A 14,796-nucleotide genomic window follows, 5' to 3' on the forward strand; every position below is an offset into this window, starting at 1 on the left:
AGCGTGTCTGTTGTAGAAGTTGAAAATACAAATTATGCCCATGTAACAAGAAGCTCAGCTTCCTACTTGGTTTTCAGCAAAAAAAATCTGCAGGAAAATGCACAGATAAAAGCAATGCCTCTGCACCGCAGATAGAAGCAAGACAAAAACAAAACATCATGGTTCAATTAGGGGTACTGGAAATTCTCATGAAATGATGTAGGCAAGCTGAAATTTCCCAGCATCATCTCACAGACAAGCACACACATCCAATTTTGATTAGAAACCCTAACTAAGGATTCAGAATATCTACACAATAGTTGAACTGCAGAAGGTGCTGTTAGCTAATCAGAGAAAATTAAAATAAAGGAATAAAGAGTCTACAGCTGGAGTATGACCAGCATGATGTCAAAATGCATATGGATAGCATCTTTAGCATTAGTATTAATGTGGTTACACAATGATTCCTGTATTCCCAGATGACTAATAGGAGGAAAGTCCTATAGGTTTATCAAACAGGAAGTTAAATGCTAGCATTTAATATGGCCAGGTGAAAAAAAAATATATATATATATCAGCTTAAACATCTAAAACATCTGGAAAAGGTAACACTACAATATACCACAGTTTACTACTATTTTTAAATAACCACCTGGTAAGGATAAGAATCCCTTGGAAATAAGCACATATCACAATGCTTAACAAAAAGTTACAGAAATTAGAACAATAAGATTTCTATTACTTTCCTGATTTTGTCCTAACTCTTTTGATTAGTAGTTTTGAAGGGTCTAAAGTTTCCTCTTTGGGTGGCTGGCAGATTTCGTTCAACAAATGAGCCTAAACTGACAGTAAACAATGACAACTATTAAATATTTCTCATGTTGAGTTAAATGTTTTGGCAGAAAAGCTGCCAAATGCCACTTCTTGAAAAGGGAAACAATGAACTCTCAAAAATATGTAGTATACGTTCTTTTGGTTTCAGCATCCTAGTAACCCAAGTATTTATTACTCAACAACATTTTGACAGATCTATGAGAGCTTAAGCTTAATTATTATATATATATATATATATATATATATAAAAGGTACAGTTGGAGAAATGCCAAATCTAGCTGTTTAGCTGAAAGTGAAAATCATCCAGTGTGAATTTTGATCTGTGATAGAGATATTTAGGCAGGGGAACATTTTAACTATTGCTTTCATAAGAAAGGTAACATACTATGTGTAAATAAGCAATACCGAAGAAATCCAGAGAAAGAAGGAAATTCTCAGACTACCATAAAACACCAATGAAAAACCCCAACATAAATTGTATGATGTTTTATATATGAAAGTCACTCATGCCAAGTGGCAGCCCTCTTGGCTTAGTTCTGTAGGCTGTTCCCACTGTTCTGACTGCTGGCCAGAGTCTTGGCCTGCTAAGCTTCTGAAAGGAAACATGAATACACACTTCGAGCATTTTAAATGCTCCAACAGCTCATATCCATGATCAAAAAAAAAAATTTAACATTACTGGTTGGTGCTGGAAATCTTTCATCTGGATGAAGGAAGAGATTCTTACAGTCAGCTAAAACCAGAACCAAATCTTTAAAAGTGGCATTTGCAGATTTCAATGAAGAGAGGTCTAAGAAAGCTATAATTTTCATTTTCCACATTTTATGTATCCCTGCAAACACAAAATGGCTTGAATGTTCTGCCTCATTACCTCATTTTGATACATTTCTTCTACTACTGATAATTTAAGTAAAATCTATGATCATTGAACTATCACACTAACAGCTCCTCTATATCGAAAAGCTAATGTGGATTGAGATGGAGGTATGACTTTCCAGTGTCGTCTGCAAAACAAGCCTTTTTAAAATAAAAACAAAAGGGAAAAAATGTCACCTGAGCCTTTCAAGTTTTCCCACTGCTGCACACAAAATATTCATCAAATATCATCTATTATGGAGACTTACAGTCTACTGCAATAATGACATTGCACTTTAAAAAACATCTGCAGTAAAAAATAAAAACAGGAGTGACCAACACAGTGTCTTTATTTGTAAGTACTCTGAAAGAGTTGTATCCAAAGCTTTTATTGTCGAAGAAGCATACAGGTATTTTCAAACATCCTCTCATAAGGAGTTTGCTATCAGAAAGACAACAAAATTCTCCATTTTGTTCTAGTTGCAGGTGACCAAACTTAAAAGAACACAGGAAACACTGCAAGAAGCTAACAGAATACTCAGTTTTCCTGAAAGCTCTCCAGGCGTCAATTGCAGTGGTCATTCACGTTGCAGTACTGAGGACGACGGGAAGAACCATCTTCCAGTACCAACTCCAACTTTAAAAAGAATAACTATGCTAATGCTTTCACTCCATTTGAAGTTTTCAGAAGAAATCCACACACTTGAAGATGCAGGCAACAAGAGAAGCTCTGGCAGAAGTTGTTTGCTGAACAAAGAACAAATCAGACCAACTGCACCAATTCACCTGTAAGCCCCGTTATATTACGTCTAGTCACTTGAAACACCCATTTCAATTTTAAATTATCTGAGCAATACCAAGCTAGACAATGGACTTTTTCCCACATGATTATTGTCTTTCTGAGATGACTCTATGCAGCTATTACTGGGTTTAGTACCAAGTAGGAATATTTGGAATATCTTTATTTGCAATTAACAACAACTATATTCATTTTTGTTTGGAAACTTTCTCTTGAATACATCTGAATCTCTAAACACAGTAACCAGATTAAAATCTTCTTTGGATACCATCTGTGGAATTGAAATCCAAAAGCAAAAGAGTCACTCTGATTGACTTCTTTAATGCCACCTCATCTTTTCCTATGGTTAAAACATACAATTTCTACATCTTCAGCCTCTACAATAGGAAAATTGAAAGAGTTAAGGTATTGGAAGTTCACAAATCAGAATTACCACCGTATTCTGCAACAGGGATCACAATTTGGGAAAAGAGAACTTAGGGAATAGCTGTGATTGGGTTCTTTTGTGTCCTGTCTATGTAAGACTGGAAAGAAGACACGTTAAGAGAAACAAGCATTTAAAAATAATAATATAAATAAATAAAAAACTTGACTTTTACAATGAGGAAATAATTGCATAGGTGCCAGGGATTTTTTCAAACTCCTGCATCTCTCACTCTGTGTCCCTTGATTCACATATCCCACCTACATTTCTCTTAATCCCACTGTTGCACATAATCCTAAATTAAGAATTAGAAAGACAAGCCAGCTGGTGAACATACCACTGTTGAAACTCATGCCAGTTTTAACAGTGAAGATGTACGAATTAACTGAGCCTTCTAAATGAGCACTGTTGTTTGGTCTGTGGGACAGTACTTAGTGGTAGCATTGTGATCTGTGGATATACATTGGACATGATTTGTAGGAAAAGTAATAATCTTTATCAGAAAACTAACACCGAAAAAAGGGCAGACAAGACTTTAGATAGGCAAAAGAGCTCATGTATATAAAAATTCCTCCCCCCCACGTCAACTAGTTAACACACCCACTCTTTTACAAACCTGGCTCAATAAAACTAATGAAAATACAGTGTCACTCAAAAGCTGCACTAAAAACAAGGAATGTAAACCTGTAATCATTTTTTAAAAGTCACATACAGTGTTTTCTTCCAATTTAAAAATTGTTGATTCAGTTCTCTTTAAGAGCACACAAAAATAATAATTGTGTCAAAGCTAGGTACTGCCAAAATTTCAACTGAGCAAATTTTAAAGTTGATCTATGAACACAAAAAAATGGAAATGGGACTTTTAATGGAAACGCTGACACAACTTTAACTATGACAATGCTAACGGCAACTGCTATAATAAATCTGTCAGTTCCTATAATGTCTATGACAATCCCATTAATATGAATGATGTACACTTCACATAGCATACTACACAGCAACTGCACAAGTTATATCATTTTCATTCCAAGTAACAAATCAGTAATCAATATTTGTAAAAGCAGACTAATCCTTTGTAAAATCACTGGTTTAGTGATTGAAGAGTTTGCTCAATTTACACAGTTAATCCCTCTTCATCTGCTTGAGCCCTCTATTTATTCCAACCACTTACAGTGGTAGCTGTAGCAGATTAATACGTCCCCCCATGCTAAACATGTCTTGACAATTGACCCAGCATATTGCTGTCAGGATAATCTTTACAAACACCGAGCTTTTCTTACCAAGCCTGAAGGCAACATTTAGAAATCAAAAGTTTACAAATAGTCTCAGCAACACCCCCTTGCACATATTATCACATTTCCATTTAATTATTTCTTGGAGGCAGCATCTACTGTCATATTTTCTGGTCCCAAAAGGTACCCTTCTGAATTTTTGATTCATCAAGTTAAACATTATTATAATGCAGTCACACAAAGAATTTTTAGAGAAAGAAATTTCTATAGGAACACAAAAAATAGCAAAGAATGTGTTGGAGCATATTAAGTGAAAAAAATGACATGACCATCTGTGCAAATACAAATAAATTAGCATCCTTTATTCGAAGAAACGAGCTGAAGCACTAGAACTAAATTAAGATCACAAAAAAAGCACAAAGGTCACCACATCGTCTATAGTACGAGAGGAACGAAACAGTGATGCTTAATTAGAACAGAGACAAAAACATTTAGTTACATCTACATACACCTCTGTAGCTTTGAGATGAATTTTACAACAGAGATTGGTGTAGCCCTTCGAGATTTTCCTCCATTTTGAGACTTTTACCCCTCCAAGAACGCTATGCTAAACTCAGCCAGATTTGAGGGGGTGGTTGATTTGGGAAGGGGACAGGGTTTTCGTTTGTTAATTTGTTTGGTTTTTTTTGATAGTTTTGTTGGTGGTGGTGGTGTTTTGGTATGTGGTTTCCTGTCCCTCACCAAGGGCAAAAAAACAAGCAAGTATTAAAAGAGAAATCAGAGAAACTGGTGCTGAGATCAGAAACTGAAACCTGCTGGGTTGGCTTATACATTAATTATCAGGCTACAGAGCCTAATTTATCCATCTGGATCTAGAAATGCAATTTAGATTCAGGAATGCACTTAAACACAACTGGCAGAGCAAGGAACTCTGACCGAAGTCACCAGGTGTAGTCACAGCATACATAAAAACCTTGGTGAGCTTGATCTATAATTCAAAATAGACCCACAGGGAAAAAAATAGCATTGTGCAGTAGCTTTAAGGGGCAACAATGAACTTCAACCTTGAAGGCTGAAGCCCAGCAGGGGGATTTAGATTCTGTAACGACAGGATCTTGTTAAGTAGGTGGACTCAGCACACAGATTTGTTCTGTTTGTTTCACTGTTGAGATCTTGTCAATCTTAAAAACTTAAAAACATGACCAAAGACACATGCTACTACACAGATCAACCTAAAGTTTATCATTCGTTTATTAAACACGAGTGTCACTGTTGCAAAATATCACTTGAAGGATGCAAGAGGTGAGCTGCAGCACAAAACAGGTCACCGCATTTCAAGAAAAAGACACCAATCTTCTGACTCCCCCTTCCACCTTAAGAAGGGCTTAGCCTTCTAAAAATTAGTGACTTGACTAACCACTTGAAGCTAGGCGTGGTGACAAAGACTCAGAGACAAGTAGTGAACTTCATGTCTGGTCACATCCATGCTATCCTTTCCAGGTTGAGAAGCAGAAGAGGTGCAGGGCAAACAGCATAGCACAGTGCAGTGCATGAAATTTTCTCCCGGCAAGTTCTAGGGGAGTTTTAGCCAGTCAAACTCAAATTCAGAGTCAAAATAATTTTTTGAACTAAAATTCTAGTGGTTTTTTTTCCTTAAGGCAAACCATCAAAAAAGATGAAACCTGAATCTTAGTGGTTAAAAAGCATGCTAGGATGCTTATTAGCAAGAAAGGCATTTTGTAGATATGTGAGGGATTATAAACTGCATAGTGGCTCACATTTATCAATCTTTCTTCTCTTATTCAGATGTTCATAAATTGAATGTCACCACGTAGATCTAGAAGCTCTTGTATGAAATATTTTTGACAAAAAATGCATGTGGGACTTCAACAGAACAATAATGGTACAGCTCAAGTGTAGCTTCAAAATGTAGTTGGATTATGGAAGGAATGTCTTATCAGTTTTAATTTGCAATACCTCAAATGAACAATGAAAAGAGCAAACAAAACAAAAACACCTATTGCAACTGCTGCTCTCAAGATGAGTATCTTGGGCATAGCCTCTAAGATCAAATAAGAGGGTTGCACTTTACCCTGTAGACAGTATTACTTGGTTAAAAAAAAGCCTAACTGCAGTTAGTCCTGACTGACCGGTGGACAGACAGTGAAACCACCACTCCAAGGGTTGTCCTGATAGCTTCCAGTGGCCCAGCTACATGGTAAAAACCTAGAGCTTATTCATCCACTATGATTTCCAAAAAAAAGTTGTACGGCATTTTAGAGTACTTAGTGAGATTTTTATTTTCTGATATCCTTTTTCTCTGTTCTTAAGCACTTTCCTACAAACCATTCAGTTTCAGCAACTAACAGTAGAGACTGCTAATCTGGTCTCTAAATGACGTAAGAGTGCCAAAAAGAACAAACATAAATAAAACCCACCAAGAAAGTCTGCAGCGGCAACAAAATCTTTAAATATCTTGCACTTCCATGAACTCTGTCCCACTGCCTTTCAGTGAAATTCGGTCAGGAAAATGCCATGGGAGCCAGGCTACCAGCTGGCACCACCAGTAGAGAGGGAAAAAAAAAAGCGAGGCCAGACTTCTGATTTGCAGCACCCCAAGGGGTCAACAGGATGGCACATTTTTTTTTGCCTCCAAATTTGTGGCAAAGGGCTGAATGAGTATCAGGACAGCCAGTGAGCTGCAAGCCTCTGCAGGGCTTAGCCACGCAGCTGCTAGCACTGCTCCTGCTTAAGGCCAGGCTCCAAAACTGGGAGAAAAACAGCTGGAGCCATCAGACTGCAGGTGGTGGGGCAGTGGCAGGACTGACAGCCCAGAATGCTGAAATCCTGAGGCCATTTCTGTGAAGGCAGCAACAGTCACAAAATATTGCCTAAGGTGCCTTTTAACCCTTTAATGCACACTGATCCTGTGGACTCCACTACCCTGTAGCTGCAGAGTTGGCCAACACAGAATAGACACTGAGACATCATAGGGTTATAATTGGTTTAACAAGACCTTTTCAGCAGCTGACAGGCAATTAAGTCTTCAGAATAGCTCTAAAATATTTACTCTAACTCTCTAACTGCATATAAAGACACATTTCTGAGCACATCACAGTTACAGTTACAACAAGCAATGCTTCTTTCAGGACTTTTAAGCAACTTTTACGCAAGTAATGTAGAAGATGTGTGGATTATTTAAGACCACATGTATGAATAAAGACATTCCTAAAAACATTATGAGCAGTATGTGGTTTTCCCCTAGAATACTGTTACGTGCTGTGCTTTTACCAACATTTTGAAGCACAGTTTATTTAAAATTTATAAGGCTAGGTAGTCAACATAACCCTGTTTCCCTTGTTCAATTTGTCATTTCCTCAGAATAAAAGATGCTGAAACTACTTTGCTTTCAGATATCCCAACAGAAATAAATATGCATATATGACGACTACCCCATTACACGTTCTCTGCAAAGGTTCCTATCATGCAGAAATAGGAGTGAAAAAATATAGTTAAAGGAAAATTTTGTGGTGAGAATGATCAGTTGATTAGACACAGGGCAAAAAAATATACATAGAGGTTGTCAACACTACTGTCATGTATAGAAAGGAAAATTAAGTCATTTGTTATTCTCAGTTGGAGAGGTCACTAATGTTATCTTGCACATGATGATTTGATGCACTACATATGATTAATGATTGTTTAAAGGACACTGCCAAGGTCTGTAGGTCAGACTATGACCTTCCCTTTTTTTTTTTTTTTCCTCCAGATATCCATAAGCAGAATATTTATAATTCTGTAACTTCCTTCCTCCCTCTTGAAAATATTTTAATACTACTATTAAAACAAGAACTCCAACTGTAGAAGGTGGCAAAATAGAAGGAAAAAATCCAGCAAGGAAGCAAGTGCTTCAGAATCATATTTGTAATGTATGGTTATTTTAAATGGGTGGTCCAATCCTGACCATCACATTTAGCGCATTTCATCTCAACTGCACGGGTTTTTACAACCTCACGTATATACCTATCTTAATGCTTTGGAAGAAAATTGCATACACCTGGACTCAAAGTTCTTCCTCAAAAGTCACTCTGAGAAGCTTCAAAATTGTCAAGATAAATGCAAAGTGAACGCACTTGTTCTTTTCTACAGAACTGAAAAGCAAAGTTCTCTAAACTCAAAGCATACAAATTACATTCCTGAATGTGTTCTCATATTTCTGGCCAGAGTTTTAGTTCTTTTTATCTCTAATTCAGAATAGGGATTTTATGTTTTTCAATTTGTGGAGACAATCTATTTTTTTGTCATTTAATTTTTCATATATTTTTAATTTATCTTAAAATCTGAGTCAAGCCATTAAGAAAGTATACAGTAACAGTGCTTGTATAGAAACATGGAGGCATGTAATTTTCTGTCCATGGATATGGGAACAGCTGTTTGTTACGTAGGCCAAAATCAACTTCAAATGAGAAATGTGCACTACCACCATTTTTATTTAAAAAATAAGACAAAACCACAAAACATTCTTAGTAATAATACTAGTTTGATTTTTTGCTTTTGTCTTTTAAACTTTAAGAGGATTGCAAAATTTCTTTTGAACAGATTTGTTCCCATTACATTCCAGCAGCTCTAGAGGAAGAGACTTTTTATACATCATCGTTACACGACACTTCAGATTTTAAAAACGCAACTCTGTGGTTACATTTTTTTCTTTACTGCTGTACTTTTAAATGTTTAATAACAGATTTCTGTACTGCCCATGTATTCTTCTGCTTTTCCACAGGGTAGCAGTGTGCTTCAGAACAAGGCCACCACTGTGGGAATATGAATGAGTACACAAAATCCCTGCAGAAAGCAGCTGTTCCCTCTTGTACATATGCAAATGCAAGAATGCTAAATAATGAGGGCAGCTTTATCTCACAAAGGCAGAGAACAACAGAGCCAAAGTGGACTACAACAAAGTTTTTGTAGGAAGCAGTGAACTGAAGTCTGAGAAAAAAAAGATATGAATTCTTCTAAATATTCTCAGCTGTGAGAATCACGCATCTGAGGAAAATACTGTTGTTTTTTGTGTGCAAAAATTCACACTGAAAATAAGTTTTAAAACCCATAAGACAGACACAAATACATCTTTTCTACGACAGTGAGTTTATTCAAAAAAATTATCATGTAATTAAGACAAGTCTGGACATTTTTTCCCCAATACTATCAGTCTTATGTATGACCTTGGACAAGTCATTGAATCTAACTCAGTTTTCCTGTCCATAAAATTGAGATAATACCTCTGCCCAGGGCTAGTGGGAAGCTAAACTCATCGTCCATAAGCGTGATTTGAAATAGCAAGGTGAAAGGACTTTATCAGTGTTACATACTGCTGCATTTTTCATTGCCTTTAATAAGCCTAATGAAACCATGTAAATTTTGAATGACAACATTAAGCAGATTTTCAGGCCAGCTCTTGCTGGAAGTAAAAGGCATTACAGATTTCTTGAGATGACCCCGATTTGAGCTCTGACAACTAATGGCTGAGTCAGAACATTGCTATGTGAAGTACTGTGAAGAGTCTTCCAGATGTCAGTTTTTCTAACAGGGGACCGTTTATTCAATACTGGAGAGAGCAGTTGCATCAGTGACAGAATAGGAAGAAGAAATGCTAGAAGAGGAGAAACGTTTCACATCTGCTTATTGGTTAAGCCACAAGCAACACTAAAATCTTTCAAAGCCTATGACCGGAATTCACTAGTTTAGTACAAACCAGGCTTCTCACTAGCAAGTGCACAGACATGAAGAACCAATTTATTAAACCAAAAATATACAAGCCACAGAATAAACTGCTCAGTTTTCCACACGGTTCATTAGCTACCTCCCCATACCATTAAATACTGCTACCACAACCCTAATTTTTTGGTAATAATACACATACCTTGAATTCATAGTCTCATAAAGAATATCCTTTGGCAATACATATTCTGCTACAATGCTGAGCGTCACATGTCTATCTCACCTAACCACCTCGTGCTTAGGGCTACCACAGCTGCTGCCCTTTTAAACAAACGTAAATCTGTCTCAGGTTTTAACCTGCATAACTCAGCATCATAAATAGTTACACGTAAGGTACTGCTTTGGTTTGTATGCTCTACCTGACATGTTCTACAAATCAAGATATACGTGTTTTTTTAAAAAAAAAGAAAAAAAAAGAGCTAAATCAAAACCAAATTAATTCATCTGCTGTCCTCAAATACCATCTACAGAGAACATACTTGTCATTGAAGGAGTCTGCGAGCAACACAAGACTAAACTTCCTGAATTATTTCTTTTAGAGGCATGCTCAACAAAAGTATTTTGAAAAAACAGTTACGCTTTTTACTGGCATTGAGCTTCATGTCTGTACTGATCTTTAGTACTGTTGACATGCCTGCTACTTTGGGCAGTGGACTACAATCTTTGCAGTCACCGCCTGTGGTGCAAAGCTATATATAGACTTCTGCACATGTAGCAGGCTAAACTGCCGGATGCCCTAAGCCCCCCAGTCTCATAGCTACTACATTTGCATAAAGTCAGCTCTAAACCGCACATAAATTAAGGGCATTTTTGATAATGTGTCACACTTGTTGCTTATGCCAGAGTAAACTGAGTATTGGACTTGTCAACATCTGAAGGTCTGCTTTCATGATGGAGTATCCCAACAGACACAGGAACACCACACTGCTAAGTACTAAAAACTACAATATAAAAAGCAGATTTCCTTCCCCAACAGACAGTATTAGAAGAGCAGACAGCAGAAAATAAGCAAAAGCATGTGAAAATAAGTATACTCCCACACACATCTGCCATGGGTTCTCCTAAATTCACAAAAAAAAAAAAAAAAAAAAAAAAAGCAATGTTTATGTGGTTAACTTTCTTAGAGAACTATTTCAAAATTTTCAGCTCCTCTGGGAATGAAACGTGGAAGCACTGTAAAGAGACACCAAGGAAACCAGATGTAAGAGGCAGCCTTTTTTAGCCTTTGTTTTTTTCTCTGTCTTGACACACAAGAGAATTTCTAATGCCAGAGCAGAAATGAGAACAGCCAAGAACTCATGGGGTTCCCCTCAGCCTGTCCAGCTTCCAATATCTGTTTCTCTTCATTTCCTAATCCTCTTCTCACATTCAAGGTGGGAAACAGCAGTAATCCACAAGGGCAGGCTGTAAGAGCAAGCAAGGGGCACAGGAAACGGGCCTCAAGGGCTAACCTTGAAGCTGGGCCTGGCAGGGCCATAACACAAGATATACCAACTATAGAAGGTATCACTCAGTAGGTGCAGTTTTCAGACACACTATGTAAGAACATTAAACCATCACTGTCCAAAGGAGGGCTACAAAGATGGTGAAGGGTCGGGAGGGCAAGACATGACAGGAGCCACTAAGGTCCCTTGGTTTGTCCAGCCCAGAGCGGAGCAGGCTGAGGGGAGGCCTCATGGCAGCCTGCAGCTCCCTCACGAGGGAGCAGAGGGGCAGGGGCTGAGCTCTGCTCTCTGGGGACAGCGACAGGACCTGAGGGAATGGCATGGGGCTGGGACAGGGGAGGGTCAGGCTGGGTGTTAGGGAAAAAGGTTCTGCACCCATAGGGTGGTGGGATTTGGAACAGGCTCCCCAGGGAAGCGGCCATGACTCCAAGACTGATGGAGTTAAGAAATATTTGGACAATGCTATCAGACATATGGTTTGAGTTTTGGGTGGTCCAGGAGTTGAACATGATGATCCTTGTGGGTCCCTTCCAACTTGGAATATTCTATCCTTCTGTGATCAAGACTAGCAGAGGAAACGGGTATGTGTTAGAACCAGAAAGACTTCTGCCTATCAGAGGTGGAAGAAAGCATATGAGACAAAAAGTATGCGGTTCAGGAAACTAGTTTTTGCCATAGTATCTATGGATAAACAAAATTTCCCAGAGGAACTGTATCTTCTAATCTTAAATGCAAATAGTTAATATGTAGCCTTCCAGCCAGAAGGTATTTCTTTTTTAAACAGTCAAAGTCACTAAGCCTGGGACACTCTTGCTAGAGCCTGACTTGACCATTTTGTTGTCCAAAACCACTCTTTCCCATTCCAGTCATTCCCTTTTCTTGTTCCTCTAACCATCTCTGAAAACATTTTTTCTTCTGCACCAACTCTTATAGTCTTAATCCTGCAAAGCCCTTCTGGTGTCCAGTACTGTCATTTTCCAGGCTGCTTCTTTCTCTCATCATTTCAGCTACATCTCCTCTTTCTCCGTATTTTTGGTCCCCCTCCCTGAGATCCCACTATATTTAATTGCCTCCTCATTTATGAACAACTGACCATTTATGAACAACTCCCTGCGTTACCCAGAGATCATGTTGTGCACCTACTTTACTCCCTGGCACTTCTCCACATCAGGGAGATTCTTAGCCAAGTATGCTCTTTATATATTCCTACATATTCCCCTTCTCCTGCCATAGTCCTAACTGGGTGAACATGCCTGTCTTCACTGGGCAGAAGTCCTGTTGCCAGCTAGACTCACAAAAATAGACTGCCGAAACCATCTGCCCAGGAGAGCTACAGCAAAGGGGTTGCACAGGTGTCTGGGACTGGGCTGCAAGACAGGTCAGCTGTTTTGTGGAGAGCTCATCAATCAGGAGTTGCCACTCCCATAGGTTATGACATTCCAGGGAATGAGGTAAACACGAAGACATTTGTTGGCTTTACACTCTCCTTTCAATGACTCCTTTGATCAGCTTTGAACATCTCATTAGAAATGCAACAAAGTATCCTATTACCTTCCTATTTTTAATCTCCTTTTCTGTGTTGTGGCCCCAGTCTTAGGATCACACAGGTACAGTCTGCTAGCATTGAATTGTGAGAAATGCTTTGGGTCCCAAAGTATATTACTATATTATTGGTCCCCATGCCAATCAGCTGGGAAAAGGAGGGGAAGAAATAACATAAAATTAAGAAAAAAAGAAAAAAAAAAGAAAAAAAAAAAAGGAAAAAAAAAAAAACACAGGCGTGAGAAAGTCCTCAGAAGTCTTTTACCTGCTCTTACTCCCAAACCAGGGCTGGATTTACTTAAATATTTGTCACAGGTTTGATAACTGCTTCATGGACAGCACACCTGTGCAGGTAAAGGCAATAATGTACTGGGTATGGTGGAGTATCCTTCCCAGCTGCCCTCCTGTGATTCTGAATGAAAAATTCAAATGCACCTGTACTAGCACCCATGCTGGACACACACAAACTGTGGTCTCAAAAGCAGCAACTCCAAAGCTGTCCTTCCACCACGCCCATGCTAACTGGCCCAACTTCTCTGAATGGCTGTTTAACCCAGGGCACTGCTGCAAAGATAGTGCTCCACTCTTTCTCATTCCAAGACTAATAATATAAGCAGTACTCTATGAGTAGCTCAGGCACCATACTGGATTGTACACCCCTGCATTTTTTATTTGCAGAATATCTACCACAACAGGACCCTATTTTTGTTTGCAACCCTTGAGAGCTAGAGAAATGACAATGGTAAAAATAAGAAGCAATGTACGTGACAGAGAGCTTGCATCAACATATTTGGAAAGCTCTGTACAGAGCAGACTCTCCTTAGAACATATATTCTCTTGCCACAGTTATCCTCAAAACCCTTGGGACCAATACTGATATAAAAGTATTTCATAACTAAGAGGCCTTCAGACAGCTATAACCAACTTCCACATTTATTTATTCTAATATCATCTGCTGCATTCATAGCATGTATTTTGTCAGCATGCCTGTATGAAACAGTCCACCGCACAGAGCATGGCTGAAATACAGAGCAAAAGCCATTGTAATAAATGTAATTAGTATTGTAGCAGTACCATATGCACTAACTGTACTTCACTACGAAAGCTTACACAGATCACTGCAACATAAAAATGTCCATTAAAATAATGTTAATTGTATTTAGTAGTACTGTATTTCATAAGATATTAACTACAGCTGTTGCCTATGCTCTGGTAACAAAAAACCAGGAGGTATCCAATTTTAGAGAAATCCTTGTTATTCAGCACTGTCCAAATCAAAGCAGAAAGTTTAAAAGCAATCAGTTCATTTACAATGCATGTACTCATAATAGCCAATGTATTCCACAAATGCAAGGAGAAAATACCAGCTTGATGCACAAAAATTGTGCAAGTCTTTCCTCATTCTACTTTCTCCCAAGACAAGCAAAATCCATGTGTTTTGTTGTTTTTTTGTTTTGTTTTGTTTTGTTTTGTTTTTTTAATTTCAAAGTAATTTAGAACAAGAATTCTTTACTAAATAGTTGATGTTTAATTCAGAGTGGTATAGACTAAGACATACGCTTCAAATTGAAATACAGGGCAGACTTCCACAGTTGCAGCTCTACCTTACACTGAAATGTTTATTAGCAAGATGGCAAGCAACTATTTGCCTAGCAAAATGAGGGACACGGTATTTTTCTTGAAAGGCCCGTTTAGTTTTAAAGTACATTTGAATTAAATGTGAAATCAATATGTGATTTCCTACAGGTTTGGGGACCATAAACGTAAAGCCCCATCCTGCACTCTATTTTAATTGATTTGCATACTGTTCTTTCATTTCAAGAAGGTTCAGACTGCAGAACCTGAAAAACTTCACCATTACTTTTAAAAGGTGAATAATCACACTAAGCATGACAAGATGATTACAGT

General features: G+C 38.1%; 1 protein-coding gene across 2 annotated transcripts in view; it reads right to left on the reverse strand.

Moving 5' to 3' along the window:
* The window catches only part of SKAP2 (src kinase associated phosphoprotein 2), a 116,608-nt gene that overhangs the window by 56,787 nt on the left and 45,025 nt on the right, over nt 1-14,796 (reverse strand). The gene's annotated exons all lie outside the window — the stretch shown is intronic.

Source organism: Oxyura jamaicensis, chromosome 2, assembly GCF_011077185.1.
Source record: "Oxyura jamaicensis isolate SHBP4307 breed ruddy duck chromosome 2, BPBGC_Ojam_1.0, whole genome shotgun sequence".
Classification (NCBI taxonomy): Eukaryota; Metazoa; Chordata; class Aves; order Anseriformes; family Anatidae; genus Oxyura; species Oxyura jamaicensis.